Source organism: Zophobas morio, unplaced genomic scaffold, assembly GCF_036711695.1.
Source record: "Zophobas morio isolate AGI-343-1 ecotype UQ-CSIRO unplaced genomic scaffold, CSIRO_AGI_Zmor_V1 ptg000011l, whole genome shotgun sequence".
Taxonomy (NCBI): domain Eukaryota; kingdom Metazoa; phylum Arthropoda; class Insecta; order Coleoptera; family Tenebrionidae; genus Zophobas; species Zophobas morio.
The window spans coordinates 15,416,959-15,439,562 of NW_026972116.1; the positions used below are offsets into that span (position 1 = coordinate 15,416,959).

The 22,604-nt window shown below is 33.3% G+C and overlaps 1 protein-coding gene and 1 long non-coding RNA gene across 3 annotated transcripts in view; one reads left to right on the forward strand and one right to left on the reverse strand.

The window, feature by feature from the left end:
* The window catches only part of LOC135127027 (putative tyramine receptor 2), a 214,280-nt gene that overhangs the window by 36,835 nt on the left and 154,841 nt on the right, over positions 1-22,604 (forward strand). Inside the window, exon 3 of the mRNA XM_064053324.1 lies at positions 8,183-8,221. The gene's annotated coding sequence lies outside the window, so the exon portion shown is untranslated. The remainder of the gene's footprint in view (positions 1-8,182; positions 8,222-22,604) is intronic.
* LOC135127030 (uncharacterized) lies at positions 7,437-9,587 on the reverse strand. Of its 2 annotated transcripts, XR_010280163.1 has the most exons (3): positions 9,456-9,587; positions 8,134-9,388; positions 7,437-8,082 (listed from the first exon to the last, which is right to left on the reverse strand). It is a non-coding gene; the product is annotated as an uncharacterized LOC135127030 (long non-coding RNA). The 2 variants fall into 2 exon arrangements; XR_010280162.1 differs by having other exon boundaries at positions 7,437-9,388.

The following is a 22,604-nucleotide window of genomic DNA, read 5'->3' on the forward strand; positions in this document are numbered from 1 at the left end:
CGAGATTAAAAGTGGAAAAGAAAATTTCCAGCGCTTTCTACAAAATCCCGTTTGAAACATTAACTCTGTGAGCTCCAATATGTACGTCGGAAAAGTGGAACTAAATGATAAACTAAATAAATTATGGAAACGCGGTTGGAAAAAGTCAGTATTCAATTTATGGCGGTGAACATGCACTAAGAAACGCAATTTATCAATGCAGGAGGAAAATCTACTTTAGTTGCGTTGCCGGGAACTTGTTATTGCAAACTTTTGTATTATTACAAATTGGCTTCATATTTCATGTTATCAGGAACTGAACTTGATCCTCGCTAGGATAATTTATTCAAACCACTAACAATGTTTTATGCAACTCGCATTTTCTAGATCTGATTTTCCTGTCCCGTTTTCATTATCATAAACATGCATGTTTATGTTATAAACAAAACTTAAATTTAGGTAAAGCTTGTTTATACTCGATCGACGTAGAAACAGAGGAAATCTTCCAGTCAGATGGAATAAATATTATTATTTCAATTTAAATTAAAAGCTCGGAGCTGCAGGAAATGTAGCGGACTTTTTCGTGGGTAACTTTGCATTCGAAGCAGGTGGCTTTTGCAAATATTATTTTTTACCAGGAGCCGTTTGGATCTTGAGGTTTTATTTTACACAATAAGCTTTATTATCTGTCGCGTTTTAACTCACATTCTTTTTTGTAGCAATTTTTACCTGTCCCAATTCAATTTGTCTTGGGAATTATTGTTGCTGGAAAAGACCTTCGCGTGTTCATTTTTTTAACGAAATATTTATGTCGTGTCTCATTTTCTTTGTGTCTTTAGTGACGAAGTATTTTTTATATGAAAGCGTATATTTATGAAGATATGATGGAAATTAGAGCATTCTCCAGGGCGTTAAATGGAAATTAATTACGTGTATGAATATTTTATTACATATTTCCTCACAGCTCAGAACACACGGAAATGTAGGTTTCCTTTTTCCGTCTGTCCTGTGTCTACCAGCAGGAAACTGCGCCTTTAAGTTTTTAATTGGCAATTACTAAAAAGGTAAGTAAAAGAGCATTGCAAGCTGTATTACATTTTATGCAAAATTTCCTCCCAGACGCAATAATCTTAAAGTACATCTAAAATTTCGAAGTAATGGCTTGTTACGGTTGCTATCTGCTTAATAATAAGATAGCCGGCAGGCAAGCAGACAGATAAACAGACAACCGTAAAAGTAAAATCCTCATTTTCGTATTGTGCGAACTATGTAGCGCAGAGAAAATATGAAATTAGTGACTTCTGTTAACGATGATATTAAGAAGAATTGAAAATTTTTAATACAAATAATAACAATAATAATTGTAATAATGTGGACACAATTTAAGTAAACTTGCTTGTGAAATTTAAATAAGTAATTATAAATGTTTAACGCGTTAACTTGTAATTATTTAATTTGACATTTATTAATGCTTAAGTGAATCGATATTGTATGAAAAAGACCTTTTGTGAAATTGAATTCTGTCTGAGGTTTCTCAGGAATAAACAACATGGTGCTTATTAAATGGTTTTTCTTTTTGCTACCTATGACCTATTTTTTGCTTTCTCCATTTTTGAAAAGGATAAACAATTTCTTTAATGTCTGGAATTCAAGTGCTGTTTTTTTTTTGTACGACTTAGTTAAGCGTTACATCAATGAGCAAATGTGCAACCCTACTAAAACTATGCTCTCTATTGACTGCTTTCATATTTTCTCGACGGTTCGTAAGTTCTAGAGTACGAAAAAGTAGGTCTTGCGTTTCCGTCTGTCTGTCGTCTGTCTGTGTCGAATTTATGTTGTATAATTTCGTGACGTCCTCTAATTTTTTTTAATAAACGTCATTTAAATCGTATAAAAAAACGTGTTTTTTGTAGTTTATGAATCCGTCTTGATTTTTTACTGTAGGCATCCAGATTTAAGTAAAAAAATCCAAACTGCATCATCACATTTCATTCTAGAGAGAGCACTAAGATGTAGTGGACTCTGTGGCGTAAAAATGTAACGAATGTCGATGATTCGATTGATCCATAGGTTACATTTTTTTAACACTGTGACTGGTATTATCTATATTTTTATTATTAGTATTGCACGTGTCGGACCTACCGAAAACAGGTACAACCTTGCCCTTTATCAATGCATTCAGCAATTGTTTGACCGTTCGACCGTGTTGGTAACAATTCGTTCGAAACAAAGGCACTGGCGGGTGATTAAATTCAGTAATGAATTCAGAAAAACAAGCTCTACAAGAATCTCTGACAAAATACAAATCATATTACGTCCTAATCGTAACCTACTTTTTTTAATGTGTAGGTTATAAATTAAATTAACTAAATAACCTTTGATCATTTTTTTTTTATATGAATTAAGAAAATTAAATTTACACTCATTAAATTTTGACGAATTATCAATTTTCTAAATAGGTTAACCGTATGATTTGCGTATATTCAGTTTAGTTTCAAATCATTTTTCAAATTATAATTTTTTCATTTTTTTTTCTTGTAAATTGGCAACGGGTTATTCGGAGTAAGGAAAATTTGATTTACTAATTTGTCAACAACATTGTCAAAATTCCTATGTTTTAAGAGTACATTTTTAAGAGTTTTTGCTTCTCACTTTGATGATATTTTGATGAAAGAACTTTACGTACGTTATTTGATAATGATTAATGTAATCCACAATATTTTTAATAGTTTCGGTAATTAAAAAAATTTCCTAAACAAATAAAACGAGCCGTTTTCAAAAATATTTAATTTTTATCTTATCTAAGTCATTAAGTATGTTTCTTTTAGAACATTTCAAACTTAAGTAACCTTCTAAAGCGCAACTTAAAAACGTTCCATGCTCCATACACTATGAAAAAATTGGTCGAAAGTTATTTCAAGAGAACTTCCCTCGCTTCTGAAGTACAGTTCAACAAATACTGCTTCTCCGAAAATTTATAAAATTTATTTTTGCGGAATTTTACTTTTTCGTGATAACCTCTATGAAATAAAAACAATATTGAAGGTACTAGTCACAGTGTACTAGAAAAAAAAGATGGTTTCACCTTCTTAAAAAAGACAGTTGGAAGCCCCTAGAAGATTTCATATCCTTAAAAAAAAAACTTAGGTCTCCGAGAAGGTTTCGCTTTCGCCTTCTTGGAAAAAGGACAGTTGGAATCCTCGAGAAGGTTTCACATTCCTAAGAAAAAAAAAAACATTTGTGGCCCCCGACAAGGTTTCACATTACAAAAAAATATATATTTTGCGCCCCCGAGAAGGTTTTACATTTTTAGAAAAGACAGCTGTGGGACCCCCGAGAAGGTTTTACATTTTTAAAAAAGACAGTTGGGACCCCAAGAAGGTTTCACATTCTAAAAAAAAACATTTGACACCCCCGAGAAGGTTTAACATTCTAAGAAATAATTGGGATCCCTGAGGTTTTACATTTTTAAAAAAGACAATTAGGAGTTCCGACAAGGTTTCACACTCCTAAAAAAATCCATTTGGGGCCCCCGAGAAGGTTTCGCCTTCTTTAAAAAGGATAGTTGGAATCCCCGAGAAGGTTTCACATTCTTAAAAATAAGACAGTTGGGACCCTCGAGAAGGTTTCACATTATTGAAAAATGGTGCCCCCGAGAAGGTTTTACATTTTTAAAAAAGACAGTTGGGACCACTAAGAAGGTTTCACATTCTAAAAAAAAAACCATTTGACACCCTCGAGAAGGTTTTACATTCTAAAAAATAATTGGGATCCTTGAGAAGGCTTTACATTTTAAACAAGACAATTGGGAGTTCCGACAAGATTTAACACTCCTAAATTAAATCCATTTGGGTCTCCCGAGAAGGTTTCGCCTTCTTTAAAAAGATTGTTGGAATCCCCGAGAAGGTTTCTATTCCTAAGAAAAAAGACATTTGGGGCCCCCGAGAAGGTTTCACTTTCTTAAAAAAAGACAGTTGGGACCCCCGAGGAGATTTCACATTCTAAAAAAAGACAGTTGGGACCCCTGAGAAGGTTTTACATTATTAAAAAGGACGTTTGGCGCCTCCGAGATTGTTTTCCATTTTTAAAACAGACAGCTGGGATCCTTGAGTAGGTTTCACAGTCTTAAAAAAAGACATTTTGTTGGGGCTTCCGAGAAGGTTTCACATTCTTAAAATAAGACAGTTGGGACCCTCGACAAGGTTTTACATTATTAAAAAAAACATTTGGCGTCCCCGAGAAGGTTTTCCATTTTTAAAAAAGACAGTTGGGACCCCTGAGTACGTTTCACATTCTTAAAAAAAGACATTTTGGGCTCCCGAGACGGTTTCACATTCTAAAAAAAAACATCTGGCACTCCCGATAAGGTTTTACATTCTAAAAAAACAATTAGGACCCCTGAGAAGGTTTTACATTTTTAAATGTATAGGGGCGTATTCTCACCTTTTCGAGAAAGTAGAGTAATTTCATAAAAAAAAAATGCTATGACGTCATAAACCTAGATAATAGAGGGCCATACGCCGATGGTAAATTGTTATTATACCGTACATAATGTTTTTGCAAATATTTGAACGCTTAAGGAAATACCCAAAGCCGATTCGTACACCACACTTATAGCATTATATTGTTTTGTAATAGTTAAATAAAAAATAGATATAGAATTCTTTGAAATGATTGAATTTGTTGGTGGGGATGATTAGCAAAATTTTGGCTGGCGTTTTCCTACATGACATTTTTAATATACAAAATTTGACAACAAACGTTCCAGCAGTTTCGAAGATTACGTGTCTAATAAAAATGGATACAGACACCAGATATATAGACAGACGGAAACGGGAGACTATTTATTTCGTACTCTAGAAGTCATGAAACGTCGAAAAAATATAAAAGTGGCCATTCCTCTGATGAACTCGATTACTATACTTCCTTACCTTACGCTCGGAAAGTAAAAATAGGCCCCCTGTTTCTGTCTGTCTGTCGATTGTCGTCTGTGTTGATATTTATTAAACACATAATTTCCGAAACTATTGGACTGTTTGTCCAAATTTTATATACAGGGCTATACAGCTTAAATAACGAATTAGAAATGAGCGAATAGGTAGTCCAACATACAGTATTCATTTATTCCTTGATTTATATATTTATTATATTTCGTTTTCAATAACATCGTGAATCCAAACTGGCGTTGCTTGATGGCTGTCCGTGTTTGGCAATTAGAATTTCATTACTTTGAAAGGTTAAAATCTGTCGAGATTTTCATTTACTAATAATGAAGAAACAGCTATGATATTAATTTACGGAGAATGTCGCAAAAACACGTTAACAGCAAGAAAGCTATATACTCAACTCTCCCCTTTACGCAGAATTCCAATAGAGGAGATTTTTAAAAGGCTAGAAAAATGTTTTAAGGCAAAACTAGGCCCTCTGGAAACGACGAAGTGTTCGGTCTGTAGCAAGTGTTGACAACAAAATAAGAAATAATTCCCACATTCGTCAAAAGGCAATCGCAGTAGAGGTCGGGATAAGTCAGGCTTCTGTATGTAGAATTTTAAAGAGATACGAATTCCATCCCTACGATGTGCATATGGTTGACGGGCTACGAGAGGTTGATTACGCTCGAAGATTGCAGTTTTGCCAGTTTGTTAGAGAACAACTTGCTACCGATCCTGCCTTTGTCGCATTAATCCTTGGCCTGCCAGAAGCCCTGACTTGACTCCCTGGATTATTTTTTGTGGGGAACCATTAAAGAAAGAGTTTATCAAACCCCTTTTGAAAATATCGATGAACTGCAAACTGCATGTTGTAAGAACTGAATCAAGGAGTAAGCGACTAATGTATTTTGGGTTGCAGTCCTGACACACTAAATTGGTTATTTACGCTGAATAACCCTGTATATATATATTTTTAGGAACATCGTGTAGCTAGTTAAATGGTAACCAAAATTTGTCTGATCATCCTCACCAATAATTTTGCATGGTAAATACTATTTACGTTTTATAGAATAACATACTCCTGTATTTGTGGTTTCTTAATCTGTCTTGATTTTTATTTAAATTGTTTACAATTTTTTTATACTAATGTAAGAGCTCCGTTGAGCAATCGATCATTAGCTCGCGGGTTTAGTACCCCCATCAACTTATATGGTGTCGCCTTTTAGAGGATCTTAATATCTAGGAGTTCTAAATAGGAAATTTATAATTTAAACAATAAAATACATTTAAAACCAAAATGACAATGTCAAATGTATTCATGATAATTCGGAAGTTACTGGAAATATAAAGAAATATACCAGTATTTTTCTAAATAAACCAAATTTATATCATTTGTTGTTTACGACTGGAAAATGAAAAATTCTTTATCTGATGTCTTACCAATTTTCCAGTGACTTTCTACTACCGGACCGATTGTTGTCAAATTTTGTACGTATTATATTACGAATATCGTGTAGATGGTAAAACGCTAACAAAAATTTGTCTGATCATCCCCACCAGCATACCTATACGTGACGATATGACGCCATTCCCAACTTTTACAATGGCAAATATAATTTAAATTTCATAAAGTAACACTTACAGTTTATGAATTCGTGTTGAGTTCCTACCCTAGATATCGAAATTAAAAAAAAAATCAAAATGTTATAACATTTGCAATTTAACTTTGAAACTACAAAACAGAATTTCATCCCGAAACGAAACTGTATGATGTAAGGTGTATAATATAAAAGTTAAATTGGCATACATAATATTAATAACATTCATGTTAAATTAACATTAAACTGTATAAATTAAATTTGACTTTCCAAAATGTCATAAAAGTTACAATGGTTAAAACGCAAATCACAGAACTTTAAAACGCGCAAGTATCAGTTCATGGAAAAACATCGAGCAAACTTTTAGACGTAGGTGGTATGAATGTTCAGCTTATAATAATACTTATATTATAATATTTCTACTGCTGATTCACGGAACCCTAATTTCACAGTTTTCTGCAGTCTACGTTGTTTTAATTCTTTTTCAATTATTCAATTATAATAACGTGTTTATTCGATTAATATTAATCTCCATATTGGAGCTTTTATTTTTCGGTTTCTGTTACGATGGCAGTAGTACTAAATATTATTCGGCTAACTGAATCTCACAGTCTCTACTTTGAAGCAGTCACACAGCAATAACTTTCTTAGTGGTAGAAGAACACATTTCATTCACAAATCAGTAGTAATTCTTGTCAAGGAAATGAATTTACAGTAAGAATGGCTTTCATTTTGTTGTAGAATGACAATGCCGATTAATATTTATTACTCGTCTCTGGATATGACGCGTACACTAAAATTTGTATACATATTGCTAATATTATGGATCGTGGATAATAGGTACTTGATCTCCCGACAAAGTCTAGTATGAAGACCCTCGGCCCACAAAAAAGTATTGGTTTAATTTACAAGGTAGATACTTTCGAAGTATTTTCAACATTTACAAATTTTATTGTCACAGGTCTAAACAGCAAATAAGTTTTTTGGTTGTCTAGAGTTAACAGTAGCGAATTTATTAAACATAATTTACATACGGCACTTCATACGTTATAATAAAAATTACGGTTGTTGTTGTTGCATGGACTGTGTAATTTTAATTCCCTGGCTGCCCCATAAATGTTGCACTCTTCCGGTCTGGTCACTACATATTTCAAGAGCTTGAAATATGTGAGTTGCATTTAGGAACGTTTTGCAAACATGCTTGGTATAGTTTGGAATTTTCCACACAAGAATGTGTCACAGTTTTAAAAAATTTGATTAACTAATTAGTTGTTGAATGGTTCCTTGTACATACAACAATTATTAAAACGTTCACTTTGTAATTCCCTTAATGTATTTTCCATGAACTGTCGCCAAGCAGCAGGAATCCGACAACTTAATATACATACACAGGAATTAGCTCATTCTCTCAAGAATTCGCTATCTGACGTGATTATAATGACATAACGTAATCAACGTAATGCACAAAGCCGTTTCAATATGATTTCCTTAATTCAGTCCATACATTGCCACAATGGCAAAAAACTTCAGCGTAGTTAGTATTCCGCATTGCTTAATCATAATCCTGCAATGCGCTGTGTCGGTTACGTAACGAAAATCTAAACCTTTTGAATTTTTCTTATTACCTATTGTAGTGTTTTCTTTTGTAATTCCAGTTCAATGTTGTTATTTCAGGATCATGACGCAGTAATGATGTGAAAACGCCAACTACAGGTGAGTTTTCTTCAGTTTAAAGTTTCACAGCTTAATGATGAATTTCCACAAATTGGGATGAAGCTTTGTAAATAAATCGCATTCATTTATTGTAAGATTGTATGTGGGGCAGGACTTTTAAAATTGGCCACAGACGATCTACAAATGTCATTAATAAAATTGAATTTGGAACGTAAAGTCATGCTTGGGACACAACATAATTGATTAACTGGCTCTGGCTTGTATAATAGGCAGAATGTCCATCAATTGAATAATTGCATTTTATTGTAAAGTAGGAGATAGTTGAAGATGTTTGCAAATTACGGATAAAAGTACAAAAATAATGTCAAACAGTGTGGGGTAATGAATACCATTAACTTTTAGAATAAATAATTTTAGCACCCCGAATGTACATTTTCAACATAATTCTATGCAACGCTTGTTCTAATTTTGCTAAACTGTCTACAAACTTTCATCTACAGGTCCATTATAAAATTCTTTATTAAAAGTTTTAATGTTGGGCGTAATACGGCAGCTGCAGGTATAGTGATCAATAAGTTGAAATTGCAAACATTGTGTTTTTTGTGTCTTAATTAAAAAGTTAACTGTTTGAGCGTATTTCGAATTTTTTGCCTATTTACAACTAAAATCATTCAGTTGATATTTTAATTAATAGGGGAGTCGCCGTTTAATTGACTATTATTAAACATTAAGATAACATTTACAAGAAGTTCGTTTGGGCATCGACAGATTTAATTAGAGCAATTACTCTGGAGCTTTTTCGTTGTATAAAGATTCCAGACAATTTAATTATGAAACCATTAGTGTAGGTGTTTCCTTTATTACTGATATCCCCGACACAACAACTTGTGCGTTAAAGAAAAATAATGTAAATTAATGACACTAAGTTATTAAATGTTGTTTTCATAATTGAAACAACATTATGAACGAACAAACTCCATTTCCTACTTAGTTAATAACAACGACAAAAAAAAATGTAGGTCTCTAAAATGTAAAAATACACTTTCCGATCTTTATCAGTTGTTGATGAAAATTCTCACTGTGAATATTAGTTGACAACGTTTTATTATTAGTTGTAGCATGACCAAATCGACGTCAATATCAACCACCTCCTCCAAATAATGTTTTCTCTTCCACCTCCTCGCCCGCAATCAGACATGATTTACACTACAAAAATATGTATTAAAGACTAAATTATTAATGTTTACCCATTCTGGGTAAACGCGAACAATACCTTAGAATTACCGTTATTTGCCATGTCTGTAATCAAATTAACGCACACGAACACGCGCACCCACTATATTGTTTGTAAATCGACCACCGAGCGACAGGTAATTACGAACAAGATGTGTTGTATACGCTTCATTTAAACCTACTTCAATAAATTCGCAACCAGGTTGTTTGATCTGTAAAATAAATCAATGACGGTGGCGTAACCTTTCGATGTCGTTAGTCCTTGCAAAAGATTACTCAATATGTCACTCATGCAAATATTTTTCTCTATTTAGGTAATGATATTGACTTATGCTACTGTACTAAGAATAAATACGGAAAATATGTGCTTCTTGAAATTTTAACGTGTGTTTTTTTGTTCAAGTTAACAAGTTGTAAAGTAAAGTTGTGTGTATTATACAGACTATTTATTTATACGTAGCAACGGATACATCTAGAACGATTTACCAAACAGACAGACTGGTCCCGAACACCGAATAAAATACATACAGTCATAATATATTTTTTCATAGTAACTACCTACTCAGAGTCAAGTTAGGTATTTAAAATATGTTTTATGACTCTTATTAGGAAACAAACGCGGGCATACACTGACTAAACAGTGATCCAAGGGTCTTCAGAAAGTCTCAAATTCCAAAAAAATTGGTCTAAAGAGTTTAGACAGTACTTCCCTCGCTGTCGGAAACTTGACGACTGCATGCCTATTGTGTTTTTTCTCATTACATTTTTGTAGTGGGAATTTAAAAAAAAATTGCGATGACGTCATCAACATTTTTGCAAGGACACGTATATCAGTTTGGGATAGATGTAGTGTAATACTAAGAATAAAATTATTATATTCTCAAATTTTCGGGAAAATGAATTGGTTCGTTTTGAATATTGATTTGTAATAATCAATAAAATAACGAAACAATTTACTCACGTATACGTATCCCAGGCAGCTGAAAATCGTGTATGTATAAACATTCTTAATTTAAGATGACAGGCGTAACAGCATACTTGAGAGTCAAACCGAGAAACTGTAAACAAAACGACCATCGGTTTTATTGCTTCGACTTCCGCTTATTATATAAAACATTGGGTTTTATTTTAATTCTTGACGGTGAAATTCACAATTGGTTGATTATAAACATGTCTATTTCACATTCGCGGAACCAAGTGAACGCATAAAACAAATGCAGGTCTGTAATGTTAAAGTCGATGTAAATAAGCATGCTACCCTTATGTTTCAACCGAGTTTTTCCTTTAACAAATTTTTTGTCTACCAAATTGGGTTGGTTGGGGTGTAATACTAATAATAAGTGTTGCCTTTAATTTAATCAATAAAATAAATTGACTTCATTAATTTTTTTGAACCACCTCTTAAGAAAATCTAAAAAATATGAATGGAATGATAAATCACAAGTACAAACTCATCATATTTTTTGCATTTTAGATAGGATTTATTCAGCAAAATTTAAGGGTGACGTCATCAATTTTTTTAGGAGGGATGAACAAATACATTTTGAACAAAAGTTTACCATGCTTATAATAACTTTAAAATATTCCCAAGATTTCAAAGCATTCGGTTTTGTAATTCCTGATTAAATCGATAAAATAAATTCACGCTTTCATTAATTTTTTTGAGTCACCCTGCATATGCAAATCAAAAAATATGAATGGAATGATAAATTACAAGTACAGACTCATCATATTTTGTACATTTTAGATACGATTTATTCAGCAAACTTTTGAGCTGACGTCATCAGTTTTTTGTAGAAGATAACCAAATATATTTTGACTAAAAATTTATTATGCTCTTTATAACCTTAAAACATCTGCAAGATTTCAAAGCATTCGGTTTTGTAGTTCCTGATTAAATCAATAAAATAAATTTACAATGACAAATTACAAGAAGAGACTCACCATATTTTGTACATTTTAGATAGGATTTATTCAGCAAAATTTTGTGGTGACGTCATAAATTTTTTAGGGGGGACGACCAAATACGTTTTGATCAAAAATTTACCATGCTTATGATAATTTTAAAATATCTTCAAGATTTCGAAGCATTCGGTTTTGTAGTTCCTGAGTAAATCAGTAAAATAAATTTACGCTTTCATTTATTTTCTTGAATCACCCCGTATATGCAAATCCAAAATATCTGCACTTACCTGGCAACAATTATTGTAACTTGGTCCAATTTTTAAAATTTGGAGATATATATCCTCAATGACACTCACTCTTCAACAGTTTTTTTCGAATTGGCTTCGCATTTCGCAATCGCAACTGTTTCGTCTCGCCACCCAAACAAGTGATTCCCCCCGCGCCGCTCGTCGTTTCCAACTTCCGCTTTTTACTATGGCTGGGAGTTTGTTTATATAAACTATGTCTCAACGTGCGATAAAGAAATGACACGGTCAGTGGCGTAACTGAAGCAAATGCATATGTACTTTTTCTCTGCTTCTCTCGATGTATAAACATTAACAGTCGAAGTTAATCATGTATTGACAATATATAAAATGATTAAGAGATATTCTTCCGATCACAAAAAAAAATTTCAACATTTGCTATTTATGGTGCTTATTCACGAACACACAATAACAAATAAATAAATATTATAACATTATTGTTGCGAAAATCGGAAATGCTGTTCTTGATTTGATGGGCGAAAAAAGTTGGAAGTGCCGGGATCTGTTACCGGAACTTCTAATTGCACTGCACACTCCACCTCCACTAAACCACAGGCCACAGTTGCTTATGTTAAAACTCATCATATTTTGCACATTTTGAGTTAAACTTTTTTGGCAAAAATTGTAGATGACGTCATGAATTTTTTCGGGGGAATAAACAGATATATTTTCATTAACAATTTACCATGCTCACAATCAATTTTAACCATCTGCAAGATTTCAAAATATTCAGTTTAGCAATTCTTGATTTATTCACTAAAATAAAGTGACTGATTCATTTCTTTTTTTGAGTCACCCTGTATAAGCAAGTTAAAAAATTTGAATGCAATGATTAGTTACAAGTGTAGTCAGATCATATACTTTATTCAGTAAAATTGTGAGAAGACGTAATGAATTTATTTTGGGGTTGATAAAGAGATACATTTTGATTAAACAATTACCATGCTTACAATAACTTCAAAACGTCAAGATTTCTAAGTATTCAGTTTTGCAAAATCAATTCACTCCGTCATTAATTTTTTTCAGACACCCTGCATAAGCAAATATTAAAAATTTTAATGCAGTGATAAATCACAAGTATGGACTCATCATACTTTACACATTGAAGATGGCATTTTTTCAGCAAAATTTTGGGGTGACGTCATAAATTTTTTAGGGGGGACGACCAAATACATTTTGATCAAAAATTTACCATGCTTATGATAATTTTAAAATATCTTCAAGATTTCGAAGCATTCGGTTTTGTAGTTCCTGAGTAAATCAGTAAAATAAATTTACGCTTTCATTTATTTTCTTGAATCACCCTGTATATGCAAATCCAAAAAATATGAATGGAGTGATAGATCACAAGTACAGACTGATCATATTTTGTACATTTTAGATATGATTTATTCGGCAAATTTTCGAGCTGACGTCATCAAGTTTTTGGAGGGGATAAGCAAATATATTTTGACTAAACATTTATTATGCTCTTTATAACCTTAAAACATCTGCAAGATGTCAGAGCATTCCGTTTTGTAGTTCCTGATTAAATCAATAAAATATATTTACGCATTCATTAATTTTTTTGAGTCACTCTGTATATCCAAATCCAAAAAATATGAATGGAGTGATAAATGACAAGTACAGGCTCATCATATTTTGTACATTTTAGATATGATTTATTCGGCAAACTTTCGAGCTGACGTCATCAAGTTTTTGGAGGGGATAAGCAAATATATTTTGACTAAACATTTATTATGCTCTTTATGACCTTAAAACATCTGCAAGATTTCAGAGCATTCGGTTTTGTAGTTCCTGATTAAATCAATAAAATATATTTACGCATTCATTAATTTTTTTGAGTCACCCTGTATATGCAAATCCAAAAAATATGAATGGAGTGATAGATCACAAGTACAGACTCATCATATTTTGTACATTTTAGATATGATTTATTCCACAAACTTTTGAGCTGACGTCATCAAGTTTTTGGAGGGGATAAGCAAATATTTTTTGACTAAAGATTTATGATGCTCTTTATAGCCTTAAAACATCTGCAACATTTCAAAGCATTCTGGTTAGCAGATTAAAAATTAAATTTCAAAATGTTGTTTTATAATTTTGATTTTTTTTCCAAAAATCTGGACGTTTCGGGTGAAAAGTCGATTCAGAGTTGTAAACTACATGTGTAGGACTATGTTATTTTATACAATTGAAAACCCATTTACTATGTACAATTTTGAAGTGACGTCATCGCTTTAGTGGTGGGGATGATTAGACAAATTTTGGTTAGCGTTTTACCATCTACATGATATTCTTAATATAAGTACAAAATTTCACAACAATCGGTCGAGTACTTTCGGAGATTATCTGTCTAATAAAAATCCGGGACAACAGACGGACAGATGGACAGACGGACGGACAGACGGACAGACGGACAGACGGACAGACCGACGGAAATGGGAGACCTATTTCTTCGTCTTCTAGGGGTCATGAAAGATCGAGAAAACGTAAAAGTAGAGAGTCGGCCGACGGACTCGATTACAATACTTCCTTTGCTTACGCTCGGGAAGTAAAAATGATGAAACCGTTCCAGAAAAAAGTATTCATTTTGCTGTGCATAGCATCAGATAAAAGATCAAATTCATTATAAACCAAACTTTACAGTACAAGTGTACTTCAAACTGTTGGGTTTAAAACGCTGCATTTAAAGTGTGCTTCTATAAAATGTGAAGAGCTTTTTTATAAGGGAGTCAACGTTTACAGAAATAATTATTAACATATTTTACTCATCCTTCAACTTGAAATGTAAGTAGGAAAGTCTTTCTTTTATAGCTGACTAAAATTATGAAATCGTAAGATAAAATAAAGTCTTACCTAAATGAAAAAAAAATTAAAAAAGAAATAACGAAAACCTTTTTTCATCTATCTTACATTTACATGCTATCTACTTATAACAGTAATACACCTTCTAGTATAAAATACATTTAGATACATTATGCAAAATACGAAGTAATTGTGGAAATGGGAATTTTGTTTTTATTTTTTAATCGTTTCTATATAGGAGGATATTCATAAATTTCAATTAGCAATTTAACGATTTACTTTACACCCTTCTCATATCTAGATTCTTGTGCTTTCATTCCCTTTATAATATTTGTCTCTATCTCTACACTTCCACGGCCATCTTCGACAGTATTTTCTCAATAACTTGCATTTTTGTATTTTACAGAACTTTTCTTCAGATTCCATGCTTTCATGCAACCTTTTATTTATAAACTTTTTTCTTTTAAAGTCTTGTTTTACAACATAATAAAATGTTTTTGTTTAATCCCAATACTCATATCTCTTGTATTATTCATTACTGTCTTGCTATACTGTACTGCAAGACAAGACACAACAACCTCGTCAAAATAGTCCGGTATGAAATTTTAGCAGATTAAAAAAGAAATTATTATTAATTTTTGTTTCACAAAATACTGTTTTAAGGATGTACTTTTTGGTTTTTATTTATTGACAGAAATGTTTAAAATTTGTGTATTTGAGACAATAGCGAAAGCACGTTAGGTCAGGTCAGGTTAGGTTAAGTCAGGCCAGGTCAGGTCAGGCCAGGTCAGATCGGGTCAGGTCGGGTCAAATTTCCATACAAGAAACAAACCGTACTAAGAAAATACACCAAGTACGTGACAATATGCAAATAAACTACGATTTTTAGATCTTGAGTTTTTTTGACGGAGCAATTTTGTCGTGAAACAATTTTGTGCGGAGCTATTTTGTCACACATTTTTTTGGCGCGTTTTTAAGTCTTTTTCACATTGCCTAGGTCCGAAAACCTTTCAACTTTTGCAAATTTTTCCACACAATCTTTTTCTTTGTTTATTACCTTTCTGATCTTTCCTTGCTTATAAGTATTATTACTCCTAGATATCTTATTTTTTCTACTTCTATTCTTTCCTCCCCTTGCACATCTTTTTCCGTCTTCAGCGTTTTATTTGTTAGTTCACTCATTTCTACCGGTTTTAGTTTTCTGTAGCCTAAGTCCCTAGGTGGGTCTCCACGTCCGTGGGCTTAAAATACTTTCTTGTCTTATTCCCTTGTCAGCTGTAAAATTTTCCATTATTTTTCCTATAATCTTACTATATTTTCTGGTGTTTCGTTTAGGGTACTTATTATTTTTATTAGTTTCCCATTTATACCCCTTTTCCACACAACATTCCAGATTTTACTCCTCGATGATCTGTCAAATCACCCTTGGCCCTATTTTCTCTTTTAGTCTTCCTTCAATAATCCTCTCATATATTTTTAGGGTCGTACCCTTTTATGTAAGAATTTCCCTTCCTTCTTCTTTCATGTACTATATCAATTCTGATCAAATATTGTCTATTCCCGGACCCTTTCCTACTTTGATTCTTTCAGTGGAGTTTATCACCTCATTCTTTTCTTTTCCCTTTCCTCTTCTTCAATGTCTTCTTGTATTTTCACCTTATATTCTTCACCAGTTCCTACCAGTTCTTCAAAATATTCCCTCCATCTTCCCAAAATTGTATCTTTGTCTGTAATCAGTAATCACATTTGCTTTTTTGTCTTATTTTCTTACCTTAGATTTTTCAGTGTGCTTTAAACTTTCTCTCTTTGTTTTTCGTAGCAGTTATAGTCTTTAATGATTTTATTGTTATCTTTTTGTCACATTGGCAACCTATTTAAAATTTTCTGATGACATATCTGATTGTCAAAGTGATATTTATGACAATCGCCATCGTCTCAACCAATCAACAGGTTTATCGGGCATGCTCAGATCAAAACTAACAATTGTACTAGCACGTATGCCAATAATTCATAATTGCCAACACAAAAATTTGCTTCAATCAGTAATAGTTACCCGGATTTTCTGGTTAACTTGCCTTAATATGTACATATATGGGAAACAAACTGAACAATTTTGTATACAGGGTGATTAAATTTGCAAATTGCCAGTTTTCTCGTCTTTTTCACATGGAGCACCCCAATTTTCATAGAGGGTCACTGATTTGCCAAAATCAGTCTTAGCAGGTACCATCTCCGCGCACCCGCTCTTTATTTTTTTGAGGGTATATCATTTGCCAAAATCACTGTTATCTTACCGGTATTAGCCCCGCCCACCCGCCCTTTCTTTTCTTAGAGGGTATGTCATTTGCCAAGGTCAGTTTATCTTAGCAAGTACTAGCCCCGCTCACTATTCAACTATTTTTTATTTTGTCACTGTTCTTGTATTACATTTCTCTTTTTTGTATTTGACTCTATTCAGGTCCTCTCATTTAACTTTCCACTGTTCTTTTTTACTTCCCGAGGAGGTTTTTAATTTCACGTTTTCTCGACGTTTATGATCTCTCTGTTTGTCATCTGTCTGTATGTGGTTTGTCTATCTGTCGTCTGTCTATGGCCTGTCTGTCGCTAACTAAAATTTGTTCACCGACAATGCGATGGCGTAACCTTTTGTATAGTAAATTTTATTTAAATTTCACAAAACAACCCACTTGTGACCTATGAATCCGCCCTTATTTGTTACCGTACATATCCAGATACTTCTTACTTTAATTTTAAATTAAGGCATATACGATCGCCGTATTTTAAAAAAGGCTAACGCCGTTCTTGATATATTTTGAACGCTATAAACGAAGCATGCTCTAGGTATTGTGCTATATACATTTTCGACACCATAGTTTGTAAATTTGGGATGCCATACTTTATAAATAATTGACACTATTGGGCGAATGGTTACTTTCATGTTCTCTCGATGTTTTATGACCTCTAGAGTACGAAAATCACGTTACTATCGGTCTGTCTGTGTGCCGTCTGCCATCTGTTCCAATTTTTATTAAACAGATAATCTCGGAAACTACTGGATCGATTGTTGTCAAATTTTAGATGTATCTAATGGATATCGGGTAGATAAAGAAATGAATGAGGACTGAGTAATTAATTAAAATGCAATAGAGCAAAACGATTCGAATATTATTTTGGGTGAGGAGCTGCTGCTCTTATTAAATATAGACAGGAGTGATATTACTGTAATTTTCGAGAAAATGGGGTTACATTCGTGCAGACCTCATTCGTGTGGTCGGAAATCTCGGGTTACAGTAAGTAAAGTAATTGCGATTAAAACTCAATGTGGGTTCGTAAACTACAAGTGTAGGAGTATATTATTTTAAAACATTTATAATGTTTATTGTTAAATATTTTTGGAAGGATGTCATCACATTATTACGTAGTACGTTGTATGTAGTAAATTAGACAACAATCGGTCCAGTAGTTTCGGAAATTATCTGTCCAATAAACATCGACACAGAATCACAATAGACAGAATAAATTGTGGTGAAAAGAAACTATGCTAGGAGTGGAGGGCGAGGAAGTACAGCCTAAACTTTTTGGTTCATTTTTTTTGTTTTATATTTTGGTTCTCTCTTCATTATTCCAAACTTGAGAATGTTCTGTTCTGCTACCTTTTGTCTTTTAATAGCTGTTAGGTCATAAGTGGGTGACCTGACGGAATATGTGACGATCCGGCTCGAAGTATCAAATGTTAGGGCATAAATGGGTGACCTAACGGTAGGTTTTTGTGTTTGCTCGAAGGACCAGCGGTCACAAATGGGTGACCACAAATATTGGTCACAATGGATGACCAAAAAATGAAGGGGTCACAATGGATGACCAAAAAATGAAGGGGTCACAATGGATGACCAAATGATGTTGATGAAACTATAAATAGCTTCAGTGAGAGACGAACCTTTCTGCCTCACGTTTTATTCGAATCTGCTAAAAACTATGTACATTTATTTACAAGTGGAGGTGGTGGGTGAGAGGATGGAGTCTACTGCACCCCTTCTCCTTCGGTCTACCTGACTGGACTGAACAATAGCTTTCCTCCTTATTTCTCTTTTTCTGAACGTAGATTCCAATCACAAATAGTTTGGGTCTAGCCGACCCCAATTTTAATTTATATATTTTTTCTGGTGTCTGTAAGTTCTGTTATTCCTATTCATATCCGTCTTTTCTTTCTTTTATGGTTTTATTTCCGTTAAATACCTCTCACCCTCATTCTTCTGTCAGTTCCAATAGCAAGTTACGGGTAACTACCTTCATAGATTTTTCAGCAGGCAATTTCGAATTTGCTTTAAAACGGTATTTTTTTCATTCGATATGTCAAGACGTGTATTCTGAAAACTTGCATGGGGTACATAGAGTGTGTTTTCAGCTAAGTAATTTTTCATAAGCGATAAGAAAAAATGTTTGCAATATTCTGGATAAACATAGCAAGTGTTGAGAAAGTGAGTTCTTCGTTAGAAACCCTACAATATTTGAAGAAAAACTACAACAACTTACACCCTCCTTTAAATGACATCCATAAAATTAAAACACATTTTGAAATTACAAAGTTATTAAAAGTCGCAACAGTTGGAAACAGACCAGGTTTTACGTTTTTCTTATCTCTACTTAGTTTTTAAAGTGTTACATTGCAGTCAAGATGCCTTATGTCAGAATAATTACCCCAAGGAATAAAAGCTTTTTCTTTGTTGTTGCTGGAAGTGTTTTCGCGAAGTTATAATTAAATAAAAACCGTATAAAAAATTTCACATTGCTTACTTTTCCTCGTGGAATGCGCGTTCTCGAATTGTTGATTTAAAATTCTACAACAATTTATTGACTATTCAGAGCCCCAGAATTATAATTAGCATTAGAAAGATTTTGAAAATTTAATTAACATTCATTTTTAATGTAGCAAGAAAATGTGTATTCATTTTTCAGTCCAACTATGTACATTTGTTGCTTAAAATTCTTGTCATTTTATTTCAGTTTTAGATCAACTTGTTTGTGTATTTTCGTGAAAGTCCTTGCTGACTTGGCAGTTTAAATATTTAAGCAATTCGGTCGGCATCTGCCCCACCTAATGAAATACTTGTCATATTTTTAAACTTTTCACATCAGGCTACGAAGACTAATTACTCCCCAAAGAGCTGGTCCGTTTTATCCAGATAAAAATTGAAAAGCCGAAAAGCTGTCCTGAAAAAGTTCTGTTCTGTCCAAACTTAATATGCGTAGGAGTGTTTGCAGAGCAGTTACGTACCCGCTCGCACTTCTCCTAACGATAAATCATAAAAACTGGATCAGCAGGGGGTAATATAAATACTGGTGGTGTGACCGGTGACAAGAGGACCTTTTAAACCCAAAATGCGTGCGAAGTTTTGTGAAAAGATCTCCCCGACTTGAAAGTTTTTGCACCGCAGGATATTTTTTATTTTTCCGGTTTGTTTAAGCGATTCTGTTTGTGAAATGAAACTTATTTAACATTTACACGGATTAGGGCGGCGGTGGTTATTGCTCCCTCCACTCTGTGACACATTTTGGTAGACGACATTCAAAAAGCAAATCCCAATGCGATAACCGACCGAGCTTTTCATTTTACGCGTTTAATCTCGACAAAAATGCCACTTTTCTACGGGCAAACAGAATTTTCAAGTCCCGAGATTAAAGCTGAACTCAGAAAGAACATGTCAACCCTTATCCGGTGACCTCCATCCCGGTGGATTGATGTTTGTTATCAGAGAGACTATCGCGTTATGTTAGTTATACAGTTGTATTTTGTCGACGGGAACTGAAAGCGATAGAGATGCAATTATTATTTAAAAATGTTTAAGTTCTAATGCGAGAACCGTAAAAAAAGATCTAATTTTCTGAACTTGAATGAATAATTGAGTTTCTTACAGGCTGTGAATAAACTTAATTAAGTAGACCGAATGGTGAACGTTAAGGAAGGAGTTTTCCGTAGACTTCCGTTCTTCGCAACGCAAAAACATCAGTCTTTTTAATTGTCCTCGTTATTTCTTCCTTGAACTAACGAAAATCTAATTCCTACTGATTACTATTTCCACCCGATGACTGCGGGGGTGTGATCATAACCAAACCCACTCTTTCAGATTTTAAATTTATGTTTTTCCAGTTCGTTTCCTGTTGATTTAAAAATGATTTATACAGTGATTGATTATCCTTACCTTTTGACAGCTTTTTGTATTTTTGCACACTGTGTGATTATCTATTGTGCGGGATATGTTCGTGTTAAACACGTAACCGGTAATAAATTGCCGATTAAGCAGATTAAAATATTAATCTGCCAACGAACCATTTTATAATGAGAAAACGTCAAATTTCCGAAACAACCCACCACAAATGCCGCCAACGTATTGTCAACTGCTCTATTATATGTCCGATAAATTTCCGGTCTTCACAGAAACTCTGCTTTTGTCTGCACTGAAATGATGTCCTTGACCAGTTTCTACAAGAAAAGTTTTAGATAATTGCACATGTGATTCCAAAAGAATATAGTGTGGATCAGGCCACAACAAGGCTATAAAAGAAAACGTATTTTTCTTTATAAAGAATCATTTTTTCTATTTTTACGAACTCTTTGTGTTGATCTATATTTTCTACGTATTTTATGTAACATCATGATTAAAGTAAGAAGTGAGTTAATCACGTTATGACCTGATGTACCTGATGTATGTTTCTACCAATAGACCATAAACAAATTTTCTTGGACATTTTGATTATTATTAATTTGTTAACTGTTACAATATGTGTCAGCTGCTCTAAATACATAAACTTTCTACATCGAGAGACCTTTCTAACTATTAATGATGATCTTAAATTTTTGCTTCAAATTTCCTCTCAGAACACTAAACGTTACAATGAAAATAAACTTAGGCCAGAAATGCCATGTACGTCATTTGCTGGAGTAATTAAAAAATTAAACGATTTTTTGTAAACAATTAAAAGTACAAAGGCAATTGAAATGTAAATATTTACACACATCAAGTGAAATCAGTAAACATTAAAGTAACCAAAAAAATTACGCCAGTCATCGTTTTAAAGTGTAGGACTGGTTTTACTTCTCTACTTCAGCGATTTTAAACGCCCAGAGTTTGACATGCAGTTAGCTGTCAATTAATTTATTATAAGCAACCTACTTCACACGATGACATTTGACAAATTTCTGAAACGGGTTGACTAATTTTATTGTTGTCAATGTAATAAATGATAATTTCAGAAATTGTTGGAGTAATGTTTAATAAAATCGCCAACACACAGACACCAGATGACAGACAGATGAAATCCAGAGACTACCTTTTTTGTAAATAATAGGTAAAAAATATATATTCATATTTTTGTTTATACTCTTGTGACACATTTACAATAGCTATCCAATCAGTTAAGTTAAAGTTGTTAGAACTATAAGTTAAAGTTCTAAGCTGTACACATAGGTAATTTATTGTATGTAGCGTGTTTCGATTTTTATTAGACAGATAATCCCCGAAACTACCGGACCGATTGTTGTTAAATTTTATATGAAAAATCGTGTAAGCAAAATTTATCTAATCATCGCCACCAACAAAGTGATGACGTCAACTTAATTTTTTCATAGTAAATCCATTTTAAATTTTATAAAATAACCTACTCCTGTACTTGCGGTTTATGAATTTACCTTGGATTTTGTACTCTAGGCATTCAGATTTTCGCAACAAAATCGAAATTTTATACCAATCTTTTATACAACATCTGAACGCGTCGGTCGAGCTGCGGTGCCTTAGTAATGCGAAGGTCAAGGGTCCCCATGAGCCATTTTTACTTCTCGAGCGTACCTAAGCAAAGGAAGTATTGTAATGGAGCCCGTCTGCCGACTCTCAAGTTTTACGTTTTCTCGACCTTTCATGACCCCTAGAGGACGAAGAATAAGTCTCCCGTTTCCGTCCGTGTGTCCGTCGGTCTGTCTGCTGTCCCGGATTTTTATTAGACAGATAATCACCGAAAGTAATTGACCGATTGTTGTGAAATTTTGTATTTATATTAGGAATATCATGTGGATGGTAAAACGCTAACCAAAATTTGCCTAATCATCCCCACCGATAAATAATTTGATGACGTCGCTTCAAAATTGTACATAGTAAATGGGTTTTAAATTGTATAAA